The 22,391-nt window shown below is 65.3% G+C and overlaps 2 non-coding genes across 2 annotated transcripts; both read right to left on the bottom strand.

Moving 5' to 3' along the window:
• Positions 1–925: 925 nt before the first annotated feature.
• On the bottom strand, positions 926–1,006 carry MIR429 (microRNA mir-429). The gene has a single exon (NR_038606.1). It is a non-coding gene; the product is annotated as a microRNA mir-429 (primary transcript).
• Positions 1,007–2,724: 1,718 nt separating this feature from the next.
• Positions 2,725–2,789, bottom strand: MIR200B (microRNA mir-200b). Its single transcript, NR_162178.1, has one exon. It is a non-coding gene; the product is annotated as a microRNA mir-200b (primary transcript).
• Between the last annotated feature and the right edge of the window lie 19,602 nt (positions 2,790–22,391).

The following is a 22,391-nucleotide window of genomic DNA, read 5'->3' as shown; positions in this document are numbered from 1 at the left end:
TCAGAGCCCTGGGTCCGAGGCACCAGCCAGTCCTTTTTTGTAAAGCTGGGTTGGGACCCAGGACCTGCTTGGAATTCTCAGGGGGAGGGAGGGGCTGGGGGGGGGTGGTCACGAGGCCGGCGGTGGCACCAGCATCCGGAAGTTTGGGTTGGGAGCCAGGCTTCGACAGCCATCTTGAGCCCCAGCGAGTAAGGCAGGGCGGGCCTGAGGGCTGCCGGCCTTCCGCCCAGCGTGGGTGGGGGCACGGTCTGATGGCCTGGCCCGGCACCTGCGGGGACCCGGAGGAAGGGAGGAGAGGGGCCTCACCTGTGGGGTCTCCACCCCCAGCGCCCTCCAGGGTCCTGGTGCCGCCTGGGGCGGGGGAAGGGTGGTCCGGGCTGTCTCTGGGGCCGCTGCCAGCAGAGGCTGCTCTTCCGTGGCCTGGGCTGGGAGTTGGGGGCCGGGGCTGCTTTTCTAAAGTCCTCTCCTCTTCCCCCCTCCGGATAGGTGGGGGCAGCAAGGGACGAGGTCACCCCCCGGAGAGGCTTCCGGAGGGGCTCCAGACCTGCGGCCCCCAGGTCTCTCCTGGCCCAGTGGTGGTGCCAACGGCCCAGCGGCTGCAGCACCTATGCCCAGACCCTCAGCGTGGGGCCCCCGCAGGCCCCCGCACCCGCACACCTGTCATGCACGGAAGCCTCACACACTTTATTTCACCAGCAGTCCTTTGTGTCTGCGATAGAAAGGCCACCTTGGGGTCCCGGGGCGCCCCGGGTCAGGGCCACGGGGGCTGGGAGGTCATGGGGTGGCCTGTGCCCTGGGGGCCCACGAGGGCCTGGGCCTGGGCAAGAGTGCACTGTCGGTTCAGGGCCACTGCTGGGTCCGACGGGCCCCTGGCCTCCCCTCCACGCGGCGTCTGGCGAGGGGCCCTCCTCGGGCGGCAGTCGAGCCGGGAATGGACGGCATTACCAGACAGTATTAGACAGAAGAACCAGATCTAACCGTGCCTGGTAAGACACCCATCGGCGGCAGTCTCATCTGTTGGCCCTTCCGGAGGGCCTGGCCTCCCCCACTGCCTGTCCCTCGGCAGGAGCCCCAAGGAAGCAGGAGGGCTCAGCAGGTGGCGAGACCCCAGACCCTCCTGTCTGTGGAGAGGTCCCAGAGGCCCCAGTGGCTTGGCCTAGGGCTGTGCCGAGGAGCGCTCTCCCGAGACCCCATTGGGTGGCGGCCCTGGAGGCACACGCATTTGTGGGCGCAGCTGGGGAGCAGGCTGGCTCCTCTGCTCCTGATCCTGGGCCAAGGTGGCTGCAGCGCCCTCTCAGCTTCCTGGAAGGCCTTCGTTGGTTAATGAGCCACAGCCAGGGTGAGCAGAACCCCCCGCTGAGAAGACCTGCTGGGGCCCAGGGCACAAGTGCCACCCCTGCGCCTGTGTTGGCTGAACCTGGCTGCTGTCACATCAGAAAGATAAAACAAAGGGCCATCCTGGCCTCACCGATTTGGGACAGGGGCTGTGTTCTCCATCTCACCTGTGACACTGTGGGGACTGGGGCAGGGAGAGCAGCACAGAACGTCCACCACACTGGCCAGTGGGCGGGAGCCAGGCACCTGGACACACTCTTGTCCTTCCTGTGTCCCCAGTGGGCTGAGCGAGTGCGACCCCCTTTGTGGAGTAAGAGAAGCCAGCGCCTTGTCAGCTGGGGACTCTCAGCAGAGGGTCAGCCGCCAATGGTGCTGTGGCAGGGGTGCCCGGGACAGCGTGGCGGATGTCTGACCCCAAGTGGTGGACTGGAGGGGCCAGGAAGCAGAGGCGAGGGCTGCCGGCTGCCAGCTCCATGCCAGCTGGACAGTGCATTTCCGTGTGGCTGCTGACTGTGCCCGACAGCCGTTCTGTTGAGTGAAAGGGCTAACCCAACCCTTGCGCGGAGGGAGCGGCTAAGTCCCCGCCAGGCCAGCCTTCAGGCCAGCCTTCAGGTCACTTGGGGAGGCACGGAGGGCCCCGATGTGGCAGACCCGGCCCTGTGCCCGGAGCTGAGATATGCCATCTGCTCATCCCCTAGCCGGCCCTGAGTCCAGGAGCTCAGGACGCACGTCCTCGGGCCACTTCCTGGCGGGCGATGGGTCACCTTTGAACATCGTTACCAGACAGTGTTAGAGTCGAGCCGAGAAATCCAGCACTGTCCGGTAAGATGCCCACAGAGGCCCAGGTGCGCCTCGGCCCGGGGACGCGGACAGACCTGGGTGCTTGCCCTCAGCAGGCCGGCCCAGGCTGCTCCCTGCTTTCCCAGAGCCAGAAAACCCGGGGCCACAGACCTCGGACCAAGGCCGGAGGTGTTGCTGGTCTGCCAGGTGGCCCACCCACCCAGGCCCGGGCTGGGCCTTCACCCTCCAAAGCCTTGGCTGCGGCTCCGCTCAGCCCACACCTGCCAGGTGTGGTGGCAGCACCTGCTTGGGCGCCATGGGCAGGGCCCGGATACCTGAGCATCCTAATCCCGGCCCCCGGGGGTGGGGTGCTCTGTGCAGCTGCAGGAAGCCTTTGATGCTAGGGGCCGAGAAGGGGGCTCAGCTGCGTCCGGGCCTGGGGGGAGGGGCCTGGCCAAGGTCAGCTTTCTGCCTAAGCCCCAGGCCGTGGGCGGACGGGCTGCCTGGGAGTGTTGGGGTCCTGTGGCCTGGGTGGGGTCTGCATGGGGAGAGGGCGGGGCTGGGGGCCGGTTCGGGGAGGGCGGCCCCGTCGCTGCGAGCAGGGCCCCGCCGTCATCATTACCAGGCAGTATTAGAGACCAGACACCATCCAATGCTGCCCAGTAAGATGGCGGAGACTGCCCCCAACTGGGTCCGGGGCCGCCCGGCTGGGGCCCAGAGGAGCCTCGAGGGGGGCGTCCCGCAGCCTAAGGTAGAACCATGTCTTCCTAGGGCACTGAGGTGGGGAGAGACCGGGAGGGGCAGGGGCTCAGGCCAGGGGAGGTGGGGTGGCGGCCCCCGGAGGCCCCAGGAGGCCCCTGGAGGCCAGGTCCACAGGAGTACCTTCCTGCGCAGCCAGCCCAGCTGGCCCCGTGGGGCTCTCAGCTCCGGGTATGGGGTGGGCACCTGAGAGGGGCAGGGGGACCTGCCCACAGGAGGCCGGGGCCCTGTGGGGCGGGGCAGAGTGGAACCCTCCCTCTGGGACATCCCTGAGGTCCTGGGTGAGCCCGAGTATGTCTGAGGCCGATGGGGTTGCTGTGGCTAGACAATGGGCACAGCGCCAACGCAGTCTCCCGTGCCCCCACCCCCCTTCGTCAAGGACGTGGATGAGTGTCGGGACAGGAGGGAGGATGGTTCCTAAGATGGGTCAGCGTCCGGCCCTTCTCAGCCCCCGCCCCACCATGCCGAGCAGGGCAGTCTTGCCTCTCGCTGAACTGCCTGGTCACCAGGGCCCCATTGCTCTGGGGCCCTGGGGTTCTGGCCACTGCTGGCTGTGAGGTCCAAGGGTGAGGTGGTGCTGGGCCTGCAGGAGGGGTGCAAGAGGGGCGCCTGGTGGTCACTGTGGCTTGTACGCCCACCAGTCTGGAGGCTGACCCCGGAGCAGGTGGGATGGCAGCCCTCAAACACAGAACATAGGGCGACAAGCCCCAGGTACCTGCAGGTGGGATGGCAGCCCTCAAACACAGAACATAGGGCGACAAGCCCCAGGTACCTTCAGGTAATCTTGGAGGCACCCCTGGGATGGGTGCTCAGTGAGAGGTCAAGGAATTGGGCGGCCCTGCCCAGGGTCCACGCCTGGGCCCTGTGTGGAGCTGAGACACCACAAGCGCCCTGCCAGGGTGGTTGGGGGGGCACTGAGGAGGAGGCCCATTCCGACTCCTGTCCCTTCTCTGTCCCCATGCAGGTGGCACACAAGCCTGGGGAGGCGGCCAGAGTAGCTTCTCAACGTTTTCCAGCACCTTCTACCCACAGAAGCTGTAGGGAGAGGGCGTGGGCTTCATGCTGGTCCCCCCAGGTCTCTCAGGCTGACCACGGCAAAGACTGGCCACCAGGCCCCCAGCCCCAGCCGGGTCCACCTGCTTCTCCGGCTTCATGCCCGGGAACAGTGGACATGGGCCTGACACTGGGGACTGGGCCCCCGTGACGCCTGTAGGCGCCTGTGTCCAGTCTCAGAGGGCAGTGCCCACAGCCAGGATCCTGGCCGTTGCCCCTCCGGCCCCTTCTGGTTCAACTCGCCTATCAGTGTCCATCCCTTGGGCCTGTAAAGTCAATTCACGTTTTTCTGAGCTAAGTGAAACCATCTAGATTTCATGTTCAGAGCTGAGTTCCACTTCTGCTGCACTCCCGGTGGCCAGGCCACAGGGCAAGGCAGTGCGGTGGGCGGATGCGGGCGGGTGCCCTCACCTCTCCCCTGTGGCCGGCTCCCCGAGCACAGGCCGCCTCCCCCTGCATGGCCTCCAGAGCAGGAGCCTACTGCCCCAGTGCCTTAGCTCTGCTTGGGGGACGATGAGGGTCCAGGAGACCCCACAGACCCAGGCCCGCCTAGCTGCCAGCCAGATGGATGGGCCAGTCCTGCTGTCCCCCGCCCTCGGCTCATCAGCCATTACGTTCTCACCTAGGAGGCAGAGACCTGGGGCAGGCGGGCAGCAGAAAGTCCCTCTTAAGCTCCAGGACAAAATCCCACGCTCCTCCTGGACTCGGAGCCTGTAACCTCACAAGGAAAAGCCAGCGCTGGCCTGGGCCTCAGTGTGGCTTTCATGCGGGTCAAGGGTCTGGCCTGCCGTGTGCCTGGCTGGGGGCCGGCAGGCGAGTCTTACGGGCTGAAATGAAAAGTGGCAACGAGTGCTCCCTGTTTCCGGGTGCAGCCAGGGCAGCTTCCTGGGCCAGGGGTTGGCAGGAGTGAGCTGGCGTGTGGTCCCGGGATGCGGGGTCTGGTCACCCATCTCTGTGACCACCAGGCTCCGCTTAGGCCATCGTGGTATCAGAGCATCTCCTCTCCTGTTTGCTGAGCAAACAGCCCACCCGGAGGGTGCCCAGCTTGCCCAGCCTGGCGGGTCCCACCTGCACAGGACAGGGCGGGGTGGGAATACGATTCCAGCGTGGAAAACCAGCAGGCTGGTTAACCTGCCCAACGGGCCTTAATCAACGGTGAGGCAGCACAGAGAACAAAGCCCAGAAATCCGACCCCTGTGCGTGGCTGGATCAGCCAGCCGGGCAGGGAGCCGCTGGGGTGGGGGCGGCCAGGAGCTGGCCTGTCTGCACACAGGGCACAGCCGGAGCTGCGCGTCGTGGGGGCCAGGCCGCCATTTCCCCGCTTGGCCCTTCGGGGCGCGCCCACCCCACCCTGCAGGGCGGACCGGTCTCCTCAGAGGCCGGAGGCTCCCACAGGCCATTGTAGCTTTTCCTCGATGCACCAAACCAATGTTGCAAATAAGGCATTTGCAAGTTACTGACATGTCTGAAAAGGCGCAGCGGACTCGGTCCATGTTTTATAGTGTTTTGCATTTTCGTAAATGGAAAACGTACTTTGCCTAATTCACCACGCTGCCGAGGGCACTAGCTTTTCGGCATTTCGTCTGAGTTACTAGAAAAAAGTAAACCAAAAGCGAACTGACCTATTTTTCCAGATGCTCAGCCTCAAAAGTCCTAAAACGCTCCTGATGGACTAATGAAAACACCCTATTCTTCCGCCTGAGAAGTTTCGTTCATCAGGAGCAAGGGACTGGATGTTGTGCCGCAAAGAACGTGAGCTGTTGTCATCTCCTCAACTTCAAAACGGCCTAAGAAAGCCAGCGGTTAGGGCTGTGGGAGCAGCTCCCGGGTCCTGGTCCGCCCAGACCGAGGTGCGCGCAGCCGGGGAGAGTGGCCCCACACCCACAGCCGGGGGTGCGTGCGGCTGCGGCCGAGGCTGCCTTTTGTGTTTAAGGGAAGGCTCTTACGAACAGACTTTGGACCTGACTCCAGTACCCGAGTCATCGGCGGGGCCAGCCTGTACCTCCTCCAAGGTGGTTCCGGCTTTGCTGGCGCCTCACACGGGGGCGGGAGGGAAAGAGCACGGATCCGGGCCAGACCGGCTCTGGCCTCACGCTCGGGCTGGTCATTGCCGGTGTGGCCACTGGCAAAACCGAGCCCTTCCCAAGAGCGAAGCTGAGAAACCCACCCCAGAGCCGTGGCATCTCAGGCTTCCCAGCGCCCAGCTCCGCTCCGAGGGCAAGGATGCCTCAGAACTGGCCCTTCAGTGGCTGAATCGGCAGGAGGCTTTCCAGAAGCCCACAGCCGGGGAACGCGGGAGCCCTCTGGCTGAGCAGGAAGACGCCACTGCCCCGTGCCCGCCCCACGGACCTGGCCTGGGCTGCTGGATGGCTCCATGCCCAGCACCCAGAGGCCCACCTTCCCCTCGGAGAGGAAGGGCCCCCTTGCCCCGCGTCCCGGCCCCGCTGGACTCCGCGGCCCAGTGGGCCCCGACCACCACCGCAACTTCCCCCCGGGCCAGCGGCGCAGGGGTGCGCGGTGCGCCCAGAGGCTCTTGCAGCGAGCGGCCCCCTCGGGCCCCTCCACCTCCACGCCTGCACTTACCTGCCCCAACAGGTTCCGTGCCGGAGGAGGAGGGCGGGAGGCCTCTCCCCACCCCTGCTGCCAGAGCCCAGCACTGTCCCTGCTTCCGGGACCCGCCAGGCCTCGGAACAGACAGCAGAGGCTCCCCTGGCACCAGTCACCCCAGGTACCTGTCAGCCCCTGGTCCACAGCCTGGGCGCCCAGGTCTGGCTTCAGCCTGACCTGACCCCAGCCGAGCTGGGCGGCCGGCTCCTGGGGAGACCCGTGCCTGCCGCCCCGGGCTGAGCCTCCACACAAAGGCAACTGAGGTCCACATGTGTGCAGTGGACGGCTGGCTGGTGGGCCTGGGGGAAAGTTCTGGGAGCGCCTGGGAACAATGGAGGCGGCGCCGGGCAGTGCAGGGAAGAGGCGGCGAGGCCCCGGCTCGCCTTACATGTAGGGCCTCCCCCCTCCCCACGCAGGTGTCTGCTCTGGGCCGACCAATCTCTGCTCCTGGCCGCCGACAGGTGTGTCCCCCGGGCTCCCATAGGCCGGGAGGGAGGCAGTTAGGTGACGCAGCAGCAGGGCGGGCGCCAGGCCTGCACACATTCCTGCCCCCGCCTCGCCCAACTCGCCCGCCCGGGCCAGGTTGAACAAAAACCAGGGCAGGGAGCTTCTGCAGGGGCTGCAGTGGAGCGTGTGAGCCAGTGGCTGGGAGGGCCCGGCGCAGCTCTGTCCAGCGCTGGCTACTGCCTCACCGACGAGGGAGGGAGGGGAGCCGGGTCCTGCCCTGCGCCCTCTGCCTCCCCCGCTTCCCCCAGAGGCCCAGCGATGCCCCTGCCCCTTGGGGCTGCAGCCGTCCGTTGACAAAGATCAGAGGCTGGGCCCGACCCCTTGGCTCCAGGCCCCCAGCAGAGGACGGTCTTCTTTGCGTGAACCCTCTCCTAGAATCCCTCTCCTGGAAGCCCCCGGCCTTCACCCCGAGGGCACATGGCCCCAGGATCAGGCTGTGTGTCACACAGACCCACACGCTAGGGGAGCCAGGCTGCTGGGGACAGCCTGGTGACGGAAGCCTCGGCAGCCCCTGGAGCCCCCATATGGAACCCCTGGACGGTTTCTCGCTGGGCTTTGGAGGGTCCTGGGGGCCGTGGCCACAGAGTGGAAGGACAGGGCCCCAGACCAGCTGGACACATCCCGAGGGCGCGGTGCTTGTCCCCTGCTCCCAGCACAAGGGCCTGTAATGAAGCGACTGTGAGCTCAGTAATTAGCCCGACCAGCAGAGGGTTCCCCAAGGCCTCACCATCTTCCCCCAGGACTGCGGCTGGAAACTCCTGGTGACAAGGGCTCTCTCTGGGCTGCCGGCTGTGTCCCACTGGGTGGGGCTCCGTGGCCCAGAGCCTGTCCTCCAAGGATGCACGAGGCCAGAGGGCCGAGCTGCCACCACAGAGGCTCCATGGCAGCCGCACAACTCCAGGGGGTGCTGTCCCCACCACACGGGGACCCAGGGGTGGCTACGGCCCCCAGGAGCCTCTGTGGGCCTGGATCCTAGGCTCAAGGTTGGGGAGCCAGAAACCCACCCTGGGCACCAGGTTCTGAGTCCAGTGCCTCCGGACCTCCAGAGGCAGGTCCAGTCCTTCCGGCCTGGGGCAGGGGCATGAGTGATCTCTAACCCGCCAGCCCCTCCCTGGACTGCCAGCATGAACCCTCGGGTGTCTGCGGGGGTGGGGCAGGCCACAAGTCTCCAGTGGACACCCCGTCTTGGGGAGACCGAGTCATGGCCGTCGAATGGGAGTGGGGGCGCTGCTGGCGCCGACCCCCTCCTCACGCTCCTCACGCTCACCCCCGTCCTCCCAGTGCTGCCTGGTGAGGCCGCATGTCCAAACCACAGGGCTCAGCCCAGAGATGCCAGGGGGTGGACGGGAGCAGCCTTAGCAGATTTCAGAAGCTCCCAGGAGGACAAGGGGTGGCCGGAGGGAGCCAGGGCCAATGTCTGCTGGGCCCTGGGGGCCGGGATGTGGTGAGCACTGGGACGGTCACTCGAGGAGCCCCTGCTCCTGGGTGGCCAGAGGGCCGACTGGCCACATTACCCTACCTGAGGCGAGGCGGAAGCGAATCTTCTCTGAGTTACGGGCTGGCCTGGCCTACCTGCTGCCTCTGATCCCATTGTCACCAGGTGGGGACCCTTTCCCACCACTTCAGGCTCAGATGCAGACTCAGAAACACCTGGTTGCTGTCTGTGTCTGGCTCACCGGGGCTGAGAGCCCACACAGTTTCCTGCGGGAGGTTTACTGAGGCCGCTCTCCCGGGCAGCTGCCCTGGGGCCGGGGAGGCCCTCAGCTCGGCTCCGCTTCCACTCTGGCAGTTATTTCGGGAAACTGGAGGTCGCAGTGGAGGCCGCCCCAGCTGGCCAAAGCTGTGCCGATAAGGCCTGCTCTTAGCCCAGGGTCAGAAAGGTCAGGAAGCAGCTGAGCTCCACCCGTCCGGAGAGGGGCTGGGGAGCCAGCACCCCCAGGAGGCAAAAGCCACTTTGATGGTCTCCCAGGCCCATCACCTTGAAGAGGACAATTCTGGTCTGGCCAGCTGCCCCTCCCTGGCCTTGCAGTGACCACTCTGTGCTCCTGCCTGTTCTGCCTCAATCAAGCAGAGTGGAAATGACCCAGAGTGAGCCTGGGCCTTGTGCAGGGGTCATGGCAGTTTGCACGAGTCCCACGCCTCGGAGTCAAGCGGCCAGCTGAGAGATTGCCTTAACCCCCAGGCAGTGCAGGCAGCCCCTGCCAGCCCAGGCTGGGTCTCAGGCTGCTCCGGGGCCCTGAGTGGAGGCAGTCACTGGTCACTCCTACCGCGGCAGCTGTGGCTGCCGCCGTCGACGCCTGCTCTGTGCAGAGGCCCGGTGAGGATGTGTGCGGTCAAGGGGCTCCATGGGGCGGGGCCTGGACCCTCTGGCCTCCTGCAAGGGGAGAGCACGCGGGTCCTGCTGGCTGGGGAGAGCAGGGGGCTGCCCCCGCAGCACACCCGGCCACACCACCCCGTCCTGCGGGCTGCAGCTGCACTTGGTGCCAGGACGGCTGGAGAAGCCGGTGGCCCCGACAAAGGTTCCGGCCCAGCCCAGCTGCTGGGTGCAGATGTTGCCATGGCAGCAGGAAGGGGCGGGCCAGGTGAGGCAGGTTCTCCAGGGACAGAAGGCCTGACCTGGGAGTGATGACAAAAGCCACCCCCCACTTGGGGACATAGTCGGGCTGGTGGTAGAGCTAGCCCCCAACCCCTCAGCCCTGCCTGGGGCTGAGGCCTCCGTGGGCGTGGTGCGGGGCAGGCAAGACAAAGGGCCATTGTGCCACAGCTACTTCCTGCATGGCGGCCAGCCACAGAGGGCCGCAGGGTCTCTGCAGCCCCCAGGGCCCAGCCTTGGCCTGGAGGCCAGGCCAATGAGGGATCCCACCTCACCGTTAAGGGATGGCCCTCCTCCAGGGACGGTGCTGGACAGTGAGGGCGGAGGGGCGGCTGGAGCCCCCAAGGCCAGCTCTCAAGCAGCCCCAGGCTCCCCCTCCCTGGGGACACAAGCTGGTCCCTGCCCTTCTGGTTGGGAGGGGCCATCTCCCCTTGGCATGGCCTGAGTCTGCAGGTCCCAGGCTCCTGACTCACCTCCTGGCCGCAGCAGAGCCAACACCTGGGGTAGGTTGTGGGGATGATGGGTGCCACCTGCCAGCCCCAGGGGGCCTCTGCAAGTAGGCAACTGTCTGTGGGGTGGGCGCCCCCCATGGTAGGGGGTAAGCTCTGTCCCTCACCCCTTTCTGGCCCTCCACCTGGGCAAGCGTATTGACCTGGGAGGGGAGGAGAGGGGCTTCTTCCCCTGCTAATTTTGCCTTTGGCCACTGTCCTCAGCGCCGCCCTAGAACACAGGCGGCTTCTCGGCAGGAAACTGGGAGAAAGGTCTCGCCACGGGTTCTGCTTGTGGGCCCGCCCGAGCAGGACCCTAGTGTTTGGGCTGGAGGTTAGGACCTGGAGGTTCGGCCCAGGAAGAGGGGTCTGTCCAGGGGGCACCAGCCCTGCCACCTCTCCCTGCTCTGAGCCGTCTGATGCAGCAGAGACCCCGTCCCACCTCAGCAGGAAGGCCGAGCAGGGGCCGCTGTGTTGCCGGGGGGACCTGCCCACCAGCCTCCCCTCCTGCCCCTGAGCCGTGCGGCCAGGTGTTCCCTGCCCAGGCTGCTCCCGCCCACTGTGCTGGCAGGTGAGCTCGGCCGGGGCTGGTACAGGAGGGCGGGCCCTGCCATTACTATTGCTGCACAGAGAAGGGACCTTCTTTCACCTACATGGTGTTCTTTTGTTTTTTCTGGTTTGTTTTGTATGCTTTGTTTTTTAGGGCCACACCTGAGGTACATGGAGGTTCCCAGGCTAGGGGTTGAATCAGAGCTTCAGCGGCCAGCCTACGCCACAGCCACAGCAACGTGGGATCTGAGCTGCGTCTGCGACCTACACCACAGCTCACGGCAATGCTGGATCCTTAACCCGCTGAGTGAGGCTGGGGAACAAACCTGTGTCCTCATGGACACTGTGTTGGGTTCCTAATCCGCTGAGTCACAACGGGAACTCCCACCCACATTTTCATCTCTCTCTCCACTCCTGTGGCCTCAGCTCCTCCCACCTGCACGCTGGCCCAGGACCCACTGGCCTTCCCGAGCTCAGGGCGAGAGGGTTCAAGCCAGAAAGCTCAGTCCGCTCACAGCCAAGGTCCCTTCTTGGCCCCACGAGCTGTCCTGGAGGCCTAGTCCTCACACGAGGTCACATACGTGCCCACTGGCGGGGTTAGGTATAACCCACGCTGGAGACTTCTCTCTGGCCCTCCTGGACAAGTCCTGGCAGCCCCTTCCCTGCCTTCCTGCCCTGGACCACGTTCTCAGGCACCAGCACTCAGGCAGGGCCTGGCAGCATACCCACAGGCCATGCCAGGGTGGCGGCATGCTTCTGAAGCCTGATTCGGCCTTGACCTTGACCTCCTGCACCTGAAACCTGGAAGCACCTGTGTTGTCCCAAGGCCCCTCTCCCTGAGGGCTGCACCTGGTCATAATGTCCAGAAAACCCTGGGCCAGAAGTCTGAGACCCTGTGTCCATCATTCTCAGACAGGTTGAGGCCTCAGCAGCCACTAGTGCCAAACCCAGTGGTCAGCCCTTCGGACTGTCGGCAGCTGGTCACTCTGCTCTCAGAGCCTCTGTCCCACTTGGCCACCAAGACCAGGGCACCCTGGGTCTGCCCATATCTGAAAGCCAGCAGGTCAGGTTCTGGTGTGTGGGCAGAGAAGGGGCAGAGAGGACTCAGAGCCGTGGATTTCAAACATGTTTGAAATTAAAATGCAAGCAATAGAAAAAGGCCCCCTTGGTGGGAAAACCTTAGCCAGGTGGCGTGGTGAGGTGGGAAGGGCTGCGCCTGCGACCCGGTCTGAGCGTGAGGAAAACATCGGACAAGTCCCCGTGGCTGGGCAGAGCCCCGCCCGGCAGCCTGCAAGCCACCAAGATCACAAAGCAAGGGGCGTCTGGGACTGTCCCAGCTGGAGGAGCTCCAGCCCGCGACGCAGTGTCACATGGGGTCCTGGGGGGAAGAGGATGTGCGGGGAAACCGGAAATCCTAGTGAAACCAGTGAGGTCGTCGTGACAGATGCTTCGCCCTGATGCTAGTGACACGTTAGCAGTGGGAGAAGCCAGCTGTGGTGCCATCTTGGCAACAGCTCGGCACGTCTGAAACTACTGGAAATAAAACCCTTATTTAACTGTATTTTGAAGAGTCTGACCGTGACCTTGGCAGGTGTCCTGAGGTTGTCAGGGACAGAAGTGGCTTGCTGTGGTGGCGGTGTCAGGGCTGCTGAGGAACCGGACAGCGACGGGGCAGGATGGGGCCTCTGACTTTTGGCTGAGGCCTCAAGGGGCACTGTGTCCGCGGTCCCACTGGCTCCCGCCCCACCCCAGCCTGTGGGTGGGCTCCGTGGGGGCTTGGAGCTCGGAGGTCCCTGAGGCCTCCTGTCTGCTTTGGCCTGAACGTTTCTGGGCGCCGGGTCTGGCACTCAGCACAGGCGCAGTTACCTCCACAAGTCTGTTGGGGCCACTGCTGGGCGCCCTTGACTCTGCTGAGAGACGGGGGGCCCTGGAGGCAGATAGCCAAAGCCTGGCTTTAGCTGGGGGGGTGGGGGGAGTGTGCCCTGGGAGCAGGCCTTGGAGGGGGTGGATCTGGGGAGCCAGGAGGCCTTCAGCTTTTAGGTGTGGCCCAGGCATTGCCTGCAGACGGTGGATTCTGGTGGAGCAGACCGGCCAGGCCTCGCTCCAACATTAGGAGCTGGGAGGCTCCGGACCAGGGTGCCTCAGACCAAGCCAAGAGCCCTTCCAAGGCTCTGCCGGGGGAGCTTCGTACACGCTCCCAGCCAGCGGACCTGGGCCCTGGGGTTCACAGGAGTCCATCCCAGGCCCTGCCGGAACCAGAGCTGCAGGGAGGGATCTGGCAGGGAAATCTCAGCAGGGAGGGAAATGACTCAGGCAAATTGCAGGGGCGGTGCTACCCCTGCGGGGGGCCTCCTCTCCCTTCCGACGGAGACGGACCTCAGGAGGCCCAGAGGGAACGCTGGAGACTGGGCCCTCCTGGGGGCAGCTGCCCCAGGGCTCCCGCAGCCCCATCGAGCACAGGCCTGAGGAGGCTGGGGGTGCCCAGCACCATTTGGGGCCCTGTTTTATTCTAAGTCTTTCCTTCATGACACTTTTTTCCCTTTTTATTGTGAAATTATTCCAAACTGACACAAGAGTTGCAAGTACAATACTGAATCCGTCGGCTTGGCAGCTGTAACAAATCACCACAGTCCGGGCAGCTTAGACCAGACGCTGCTTCCCGCAGAACTAGGGGCTGGGAGGCCCAAGGTCAAGGTGCCGGCAGACCCAGCGTCTGGCGAGGGCCCTTCCCGGCCTGCAGACGGCCACCTTCTCGCTGTCCTCACGGCCTTTCCTTGGTGTGCGAGCAGGGGTGGTGCGAGCCGGGGGGGGGGGGGGTATCGCTCTGTCTTGCTCCTGCCCTCAGGGCACCGATGCCAGCACGGGCCCCACCTCACCCCGATCACCTCCCAAAAGGCTCCACCTCCAGACACCATCACACTGGGGTCATGGACTTGGGGGTATACAGCTCAGCCCAGGGCAAATACCATTTCCTTCCCCCAGGACAAGGAGAGTGAGCTGTTGGCTGGATACCTCTCACCCCTGTCCCCCCCAAAGTACTCCATGGCCACCGAATCCAGGAGTTCCCATCATCCAGCCCCATGTCCTGCTGCGTACGCCTCACCTGATAGGCACTGGTGTTCTTGGCCCCCACAGCTCCCTCCCTGTGTCTGCCAGGAGCCCTCCATCCCTCTGGTGGCGGCCACCCCCTGGACTCTTTGCCACCCCCACCCCGGGAGGGCTGGCTAAGCCTTTAAAGTGCATCCAGCCTGGGACACCATCTGCTCTGACCACTGCCAGGTCTCCTGGGTCAGCACCACGGCCCCCACAGGTCCCTACCTCTGCACTTGCTTGCTGCCAGCTCAGCTGAGGCAAGACACCCTGTCCCTGCTCCCCGGCAGGTGTCCCCACTCAAGCCCACCGTGGCCTGGCCCTTCACCCCCTCCTCCCAGCCTCCCCAGGTCCCTTGCACCTTCCCCGAGTGCCTCTGCTCAGGGTGACCTCTCAGTGAGGCCCAGGCACTTGCTACCTAGAGTCCGGCCTGCACTCCACCCAGCAGGACGCGCCTGGACCAGCGTCAGTTACGCACACACTCTGATGTGGGTCTCACCTCCGGGCTGGTGTCTCTGCCTTGCTCAGGGCTACCCAAGAGCCCGGGCACAGCCGCCCCTGGAGGGCGCGGGGCATTGGCTGGAGGAGTGAGTGAGTGAATGATGCGGCAGCTCTCGTGCTGTGGGGGGCACGCAGAGCTGCCCAGGCTAGGCTTGGGGCTGGTGCACACGCCAGGGTCGGCCTTTGTGCCCCTCCCGGCTGGCACCAGATGCGGGTGGAGGTGCGGCGTTTCCCCATGAGGAGGCCGAGTGATGGCGGAGCGGCATGGGCCACGTTCTGCCAGCACTGGGATAACTTGAGAGAGGCTTGGACCTCGATCCACTCCTGTAGGCGAGGCAGCCGGGCTCTGGCCCCACAGAGCGGGCGGGGGCAGGCCAGGTGGGCGCTTAGGAAGTGCCCCCAGATGGCCCCTCCTGGTGCCCATGCTCCAGTGGCACCACCACCGACAGGGGCACCTTTGCCTCCTGGGAGCCCGAGCCCGGGCAGAGGCCGCCTGCCACCCCCCTACCCGCCCCCGCCGTGTGCGGGCTGCACCCAGGCCGGCGGGATGGGCAGCAGTGTTTGCGCAGGTGCTTCAGATTTACATCTCAAATTGTCTGGGGCAGCCGTGGTTAGCATCTAATTTGAGTGAAAATTCTCAGATTCAGCGGTGGGGGTGTGCGTCTTGAGACACACAAGCCCCTGATGAGGGGCTTCCCAGGGATGGGGAGGGGCCTTGCCCACCAGCCCGCAGCCAGCTGGGCTCCCAGGGGACACCCGGCCTCCTCACACCCTCACTGCTCTGAGTAGAGTCCTGGGTGGGCAGAGCCGCAGGTGGGACGGGTGCTGCTGCCCCAGGAACACCAGCTGTGCCCCCCAGGCGTCTGCAGCCTCCTTGGCCTCCCCTCTTGTCCTTGCCTGGCTCGGCCCAGTGGCTGTGGGCAGCCTCTCCCCCTGACCCTGACCCACCCTCTCCGGCCACAGCCGCTGTCCCGAGCGGGGAGGGCCCACCTGCAGCCCAGGCCCCACTGGCCTCCCTGAGCCTCGGCGCTGACGGTGACACGGGGTGGTGGCGGCCCCAGCACAGCCCGGCAAGGCAGCAAGCACTGCCAGCCCACTCCCAGCTGCCACTGGGCTCTGGTCAGAAGGACCCAAACTGGCCAGCCTCCACCCCGCGCCCTTGCCGGCTCTGGGGCCTTGAGCGGGTGAAGGCCTGGCCCACAGCTCCGCCTGCTCGCCCTGGCCTTGCTCCTGGCCTCAGCCAGTCCAGCCATGGGCTCCCGGGGCTTTCCTGGTTGGTGGATACGCTGCTCCCTCGGGAAGGGCCCCTGTCTCCGTCCCTCGTTAGCACCCCCTCCCCAGCAGCCGCGGGCCTCGCTGTCCCCCAGCAGCGGCAGGAAGGGAGGCCTCGGAAATCCTGGTCAGAGGAAGGGGGGTGGTGGATGCTCAGCAAGAAGGTCAGGAGGGGTCAGCGAGGGGGCATTCCGGAGTGTCTGCCTCCTCCACCCCTTCCCTGGGGTGCCCCCTGGAGACAGCCCCTCCTGCTCCCGGGCGGCTCCGTGGTCATTTCTGCCCTGTTCTCCCTGCAGGGGCCTATTGTACGGGGTCCCCTACAGGGCCCAGACTGGACGGATGGTGCCTCATCCCGCGCCCTCAGTCAGGGCCAGGCATGGCCGTGGGGGCAGGGGTGTGGGGACAGGTGAGGTGACCTCTGGGGATTGGGAGGGCACGGAGCCAGGCGTGCGGTGGGAGGAGGCCCCTCCCAACTGTCTGGGCCCCTTAGGGAGCAGCTGTCCTGATCCAGGGGAGGGCTCTGGAGCCACCACCTCTGTCCACAAATGCCCTGTGGCCGAGCGGAAACAGGCTGGCTGAGCCCCTTCTGCCGGGGGGACGGAGAGGCAGCATCTTGGGGCCTTCAGAGCCAGACTCTGGGCAGGACCATCAAGGGGGTCGCGGGAGCAAGGCCCTGGGACCTCCGGCTTCCAAGGAGGGTTAGGGCAAGGGCCCTGGACCCTGGTTCTGCCACAGGACGTTTGAGAGGTTTCTAGGGGTCAGTGGCCATTTGGGAAACTGTTCCAGAACCAGCCTCTAGCTTGGCCTTGTCCCTGACTGACTCTGAGCGACGGCCTTGCACAGGCTGGAACGGAAGCCTCCAGAGGCCCCACATTTATCGAGTTGGGCTGCAGCAGGAGAGGAGGGGCTGCGGCCATGCTGTGGGAGGCAGGGCCCAGCCCACAGGGCCAGGAACCCTCACTGCCCTGGAACCCGGGCGGCTCCAGCCTGTGGCAGGAAGCCCGGCCGTGCGGGGTGGGGCGCACCCCGGGCCTCAGGTGCTGTGGGGCCTCATGGGGCTGCCTGTCTGATGCAACCCCAGCACCAGGAAAGCCAGGCACCAGCTGGGCTGTTGCCACGGCAGGGAGGGGGCTCTGCTCCCTCTGGGGACCACCTGCCCTCGGCTCCTGCTGGCAGAGCCCTGAGCCCACTTGGGGGCCCGGACACAGCCAGGCTCCTTCTGCACCTCCGGGCCTTCGGGGCCCGCCCGAGCTGCACAGGCCCTGGACCAGCTGCCCTCACGGGGGGCCCCCTCCCGCAGAGGCTGTGATTTAACGAGGCCACTGGGCCGGCTCATCCCCTCCACCTGGGTAATTGGTCTCCGAAGGCAGGGGAGTGTCACTGAGATGCCTGGAGCTGCCTTGGGGGATGGGGCTCGAGAAAGTTACACCCCCCTTTCCACTCTCTGGAGGCTAGTTGTGCTCTGGGTCCGCCCACCTGGCACCCAGAGGGCTTGTTTGTCAGACACACAGGAGGGAAGGTGGGCTTTCCTGTTTCCAGGGGCCACGGCACATTCAGAGGGTCCCTGAAACTGCAATGGTGGACGGCAACTGTGGGCTGAGTGGTGGGGAGGGACGCAGTGGCCCACGAAGCCCCTGGATCCTAGGATTGGGGGGCGGGTAAGAGAGTTTGTCTTTTTCATTGAGGTGACATGCACATAAAATGGGCCATTTGGAGCTGGCGATTCGGGGGCATTTACGCATTTGGGATGCTGGGCAGCAGCCACCACCTGTCTCCAGTTCAGGAACGTCCTCAGCCCCTGAAGGAAAGCCTGTCCCCGAGCCTGGGGACCATCCCGGGCTCCTCGTCTCGACACTTCCCACCCCTAGACCCAGGAGCCCATGGCTCAGTTTGGCCCCCCTGCCCTGGGCCCTAAAGGCAGGAGACCCCCGCCCACTCACCCCTTGGGTCAGACGACAGGATGTGGAGTCCATTGACCTGCTGCTTGTTCCCGGTCTGGGCCCTGACACTGGCGGGGCTATGCTTGGGTCCGAAGGGCACCCAGCGAGCAAGGGGTCCCCGTGAGGAAGGGGCTGGGCTGGGGGGGACGGAGGGGGGAGCAGGCAGGATTGGGGGGAACCGATGTCCCAGCTTTGGGCAAGGAAGTGTGAGGCGATTGTCAGACAGGTCAGCTGGGGCTCAGGGCAGGAAGTGGGTCTGTGGGTCTGGAATCCAGGGTGCCCTGCAAGGTGTCAGGCACCCGAGGACCTGTTCCCATGAGATTCCTGGGGATCAGGGTCAAGGGGTGGAGTCTGCACCCCTGGACATGAGATCCAGACTCTTCACTGGGCACCGAAAGCTGGATCCCAAACCGCAAGGACAATAGCTGGGAAAGCACCCCGTAGCTGCTACTTTAAGAAAGATGCTGCGAGGTCGGATGAGAGGACCAAGGCTGCTGCACCCCCTCCCTGGTGGCTGGGACTCTGCTCAGAACTGTGTCAGGAGGCCAGGTGGCTTGGGGCAGGAGCTTGGCTGCAGTAGGTCTGGATTGGGCCTGACCAAGCATCTCCACCCATTTCATCCCAGGATTCTAGCAGTGCTGGTGGGCCCGGGTTCAGGGGTGTGGGCGCTGGGGAAGGAAGAGCCCCAGCTGGGGAGGGGGGAGGCAGAGGTGGCTCAGGCAGGGGCGGGGGCGTGGGGAGATGGAGGATGGAAGCCAGAGGGCCCTGGCTTCTGAGGGCTGCACCTCCAGGGAGGGTGAAGCAGGGGCCAGGCCCGGAGGAGGAGGGAGGTCACCGTGACCTTGAAGAGAGGGCAGGCTGAGCAGCAGGAGGGAGGAGCCGGGGCTGGGATCTGCCTGCAGGAGGAGGAGGCAAAGAGGGCAGGGCTGAGGGACGGCTGGGGGCAGGGGGATTTTTTAAGGTGGCTCTGTGGAGGCAGAGATGGACACTAGGGGAGTGTGGGGTCCCCAGGAGGCCCCCACTGGGGCTCCCCTCTGCAGGAGCATGGCTTCCGCCCTGAGGGATGGCTTGGGGCTGACTGCAGTTTGAAAGGAAGCTGCGGGACTGGGCGTTTCCTGTGCAGGAAGCGAGCGGGCACAGGTGGAGCCCTGGGGACAGGAACGAGCCCTGACAGAAGCCGTGGGAGGAGCAGCCGGGGGGTCTGCGGGGAGGAACAGCACAGACTGACCTGGGGGACAGCGAGCAGGGCTCAGCCTAGGAGGCCAGGCCTGCAGGGCTGCAGGGGCTGGGGTCCAAGGGCCCAGGGGAGAGGCCCCATGGGCGCAGCGAGCGGTGAGAGGGTGTGGGAGGGCCCCTTAGGACGGGGCAGACGCTTGGCTCAGGGCGCCCACGGGATGTCCATGGGGACAGTGGGGGTGTGTGGATGGGGCAAGAACCGTTTAGGAAGGAGACTTGCTTGGACGGGGGATGGAGGAGACAGGCGGGGGAGGCCCACTGGGAGAGGGCAGGTCAGGGAGGGGACGGGTGGAGGCCTTTAGGGGGTGAGTGTGGGGACAGCTGTGGGGAGAAGCCAGGGCTGCTTTGAGAAGGTGATGAGCCCGTGTCCTGCCAGCCAGAAGGAGCAGGTGGGCTGGGCCGCCCCCAGGTCCTCAAGGGCCGTGGACCTGCCCCCCACCCCAGGCCCCTGGGTCTAGGCATAGTCCGAGGGGCAGCATAGGGCTCTTCCTGGCACCAGGCCTGCGGCTCCTTATGTCCTCAGTGGCCCCACTGGGTCTTGGGAGGGGGCTGGGCCAGGGTCCCAGGGATGCCAGAACCTCTGGAAGACCCTCCACCCGCTCCTCCAGTCTGGTTGTTTACTGGCCTGGGGGGTGGGGTGGCTGCCCCTGGGGCTTCTGTCTGGGTGGGGTGGGGCTGCAGAGAACAAAGCCGGGCGGGGCAAGGTGCCCATTGACCTGTCGGGGGTTGCATGAGGCCACGCCGTCTCTGGAAATATCGGAGCAAAGCACAGACGGTCTCACTACTGCTGCCAAGAGAAACGCGCGGCTTCGGGGTGGCGACCGCAGGAGCTGGTGATAAAACTGCACAGGACCAGTGGGGAGGCCTGGCAGGTGGTGTGGATGCTGAGGCTGACTTTAGAACGCTATACTTGGCGGCAACAAATGCTCAGGAAATCTAGATGCCCAGGTGGGTCTTGCAGTCTTGGGCCCGCTGCGGGCACGCAACGCCACAGGGAAGGGGCTTCACGACCCGATTCCATGTTCAGCCCCTGAGTTCCACTGGGGCTTCGGGGCCTTCAGGGAGGTCTGCCTGGGGAGTTCCACCGCGGCCCATGCCTCGGTCAAAGGCACCCACACAGCCACGTCCAGGAGATCTGGGGGTTGTAGCTGAAGCAGAGGGACTGGCAGACCTGCGATGGTCGGGTCTTGATGCCTGGAAGGTTCCCTCCAGCCTGAGCCCTGAGGCCACGGCGTGAGAAGTGGGGCGCATGCGGAGAACACCCCTTGCTGATCTCAGGCCTCCTGAGCCTCTGTGGCTGAGGACCAGACCTGCCCCCTACTGTGGCTCTGGCCTTGAACACAGAGAACCCCCCTCCGCCCCCTTTAAACTGCTTTAACACGTCCAGGTCCCCTCCTGCTTCACACCCTGGGACCACCAAGCCCTAGCTCTGCCCGCGCCTCAAGGATGCGCAGGTCACTCTCAGGTGCTCCTGGAGGTGTCCTGGGACAGCACATCTGTCTTGTTAAGTTGATTCCTTGCCCCAGTGAACCTGCAGGCCTGGGTCCCCCCACGGCCCAGGAGGGTCCCTCTTTCCTGTCCGCGAGGTGACATCGTGACCCTGGGACACTCTCTTGTCCCAACCCCTCCTGACATGGTTGAGCCTCCCCCGGGGGCTTTCCCCTCAGATCTCACCCCAGGGACTCCCAGAGCCTCCCCCAAGTGTGGCCACTGGGCCTGGTCGTGGCTTTGCCTGATTAGTGGGAAGCAGACGACAGCTGGGGCACCAGGTCCTATCTGTGGGCACTGGGCACACTGCACATCATTTCCTGAGGATGCCAGGGTGGGGTGGGCTGGGGAGGGGGCAGATCCCAGCTCACCATCACTATGCCACTCAGAGCAAGGGTCCTGGCCCACTGTCGCTCTGGCGGCCCCCCTCCTCATGGCCCTCAGGGGTCCAGCGCCTGTGATGAGAGAGACCAGTAGGAGGGAGGAGGCTGCAACCCCTGTCCACCCCCTGCTCCCCGCATGGCCCCGCCCCTGCATCTCACATCTGGGGAAGCACCTCCATCCGCCCTGCGGGGGTCTGCCCCCTTCTCGTCTGGTCTGGCTCTGTCCTCCTGCCGTGGATGTGGGATCGCACATGTGTGCACTTGGGCCCCCGGGCCCCGTGGACAGACCCAGGGAGCACCCGCGCGGGGTTCAGCTGCGACCCCAGGGTCCTGGCCAAGTTCTATGTCCTGAGCGCAGGGCCTTGCGCAGGGCATCCACTCCGGGAGGCGCGTGAGGGCTGCTCCCCTCGGGGCAGTCCCCGGCCTCCCCGCTCAGGTGTTTGGAGGTAACGGCCGAGGAGAAGTGGGCGTTGGGGTTTGGGGTCTCGGCTTGGCCCTCGGCGTGTCGGAGGTGCCAGGTGGAGGCTGGTCTGCCTGGCACGAGTCCCTGTGCTCCTTGCAAAGTGGCACTTTCTGTGTTCTTATCCTCGGGGCCCCCAGAGGAGGCCAGTCAGACTCGGGCCTTGGGCAGGGGTCTGCCTTGAGGGTGCTGGGGGTGGGGGGTGCTCTGAGATGGGGCCCCATGCCATGCGTCCTAGAGGAGGGTCTGGGGGGCCAGAGTGGGCTGGGGGCTGCCGGGTAAGAGCTGAGGGTGTGTCCTGATGTGGACCCCAAAGCCAGTGTGGGTGCCGCTGCCACAGGGAGGCAGCGCTGCGAGCCTGAGAGGGAAGAGCAGTTAGGAGGCATTTCCGGGGGGCAGGCAAGCGGGCCCTGGCCCTGAAGAGATGGAAGCAGACCCATGGGATGTGGGGTTCCAGGAAGGAAAAAGGGGGGCTGGCCAATAGTGGGGACAGAGCAGAAGGGACAGACGCCAGCTCCACCCCCGTCGCTCCTCTCAGCCAGGATCCCAACCTGCTGGGACTCTGGGGGGCCTCCGGCCACCGCCTGGGCACAGGAGGCAGGACCCAGAGGTGCTGAGGCACCTGGCCTGGCTGAGCCTCAGTTTCCCCATCTGTCCCACTCCTCCCTCCTCCCCTTCCTCTGCATTTTGTCTTTTCAAAAGCCTGTCGCCGGTCAGGACCAGAGCTGAAAGCGGAAAGCAGCCACGAGTGACTGCAGCGCCGGAGCTGAGGGTGTTCAAGTCCTGAAAGCCCCTGAGCTTCGGCTGCAACGAATCCTGCTCTTGTTTTTGGCCAAAGGTCTTTTATTGTTACACAAGTTGATAGATAGAAATGAAGCATCGAAATTCTACGGGGTTCTTCAGGCCTGGGAGCCATCCTGACCTCACCCCCGCGGCCATGGCGCAGGGCACCCTGTCGAGCTGCAGGACCTGCCTCCAGCGTCTGGCGATGTCCTCCTGGCCACCCTCCCCAGGGCCTCCCACTCTCAGGGTGGTGCTGACCCAGAGCAGAGACAGCCTCGCGACACCCGGGCAGTGGGTGGGCTTCCTGACCTGCAGGCCCCAGGCAGGGCCGACGCTCGACCCTGGAGATGTGCAGAGGCCGCCTCGTCTGTCTGTCACACTGGACCCAGCTTCTGGCTGCCCTGCTCTTCTCCCCAGAAGGGCAGACCCAGCCCCGCTGTCCCGGACCTTGGGGACCAGCATGTGTTTACTTGACACAAGGGTTTGACAAATGCCCCCATCTACCAACACCCACGTTTTGCAGAGCGCTCTGTTCCCACGGGTGACTGGGGAGGCAGGGCCTTGGGT

Source organism: Sus scrofa, chromosome 6 (genome assembly GCF_054392235.1).
Source record: "Sus scrofa isolate SSC_HxYL_T2T_F1_AM1 chromosome 6, Sscrofa_HxYL_maternal_Yorkshire_Landrace_v2.0, whole genome shotgun sequence".
Taxonomy (NCBI): domain Eukaryota; kingdom Metazoa; phylum Chordata; class Mammalia; order Artiodactyla; family Suidae; genus Sus; species Sus scrofa.
The sequence above is the reverse complement of the archived record's forward strand: the minus strand, read 5'-3'. Positions and strand labels throughout refer to the sequence as shown.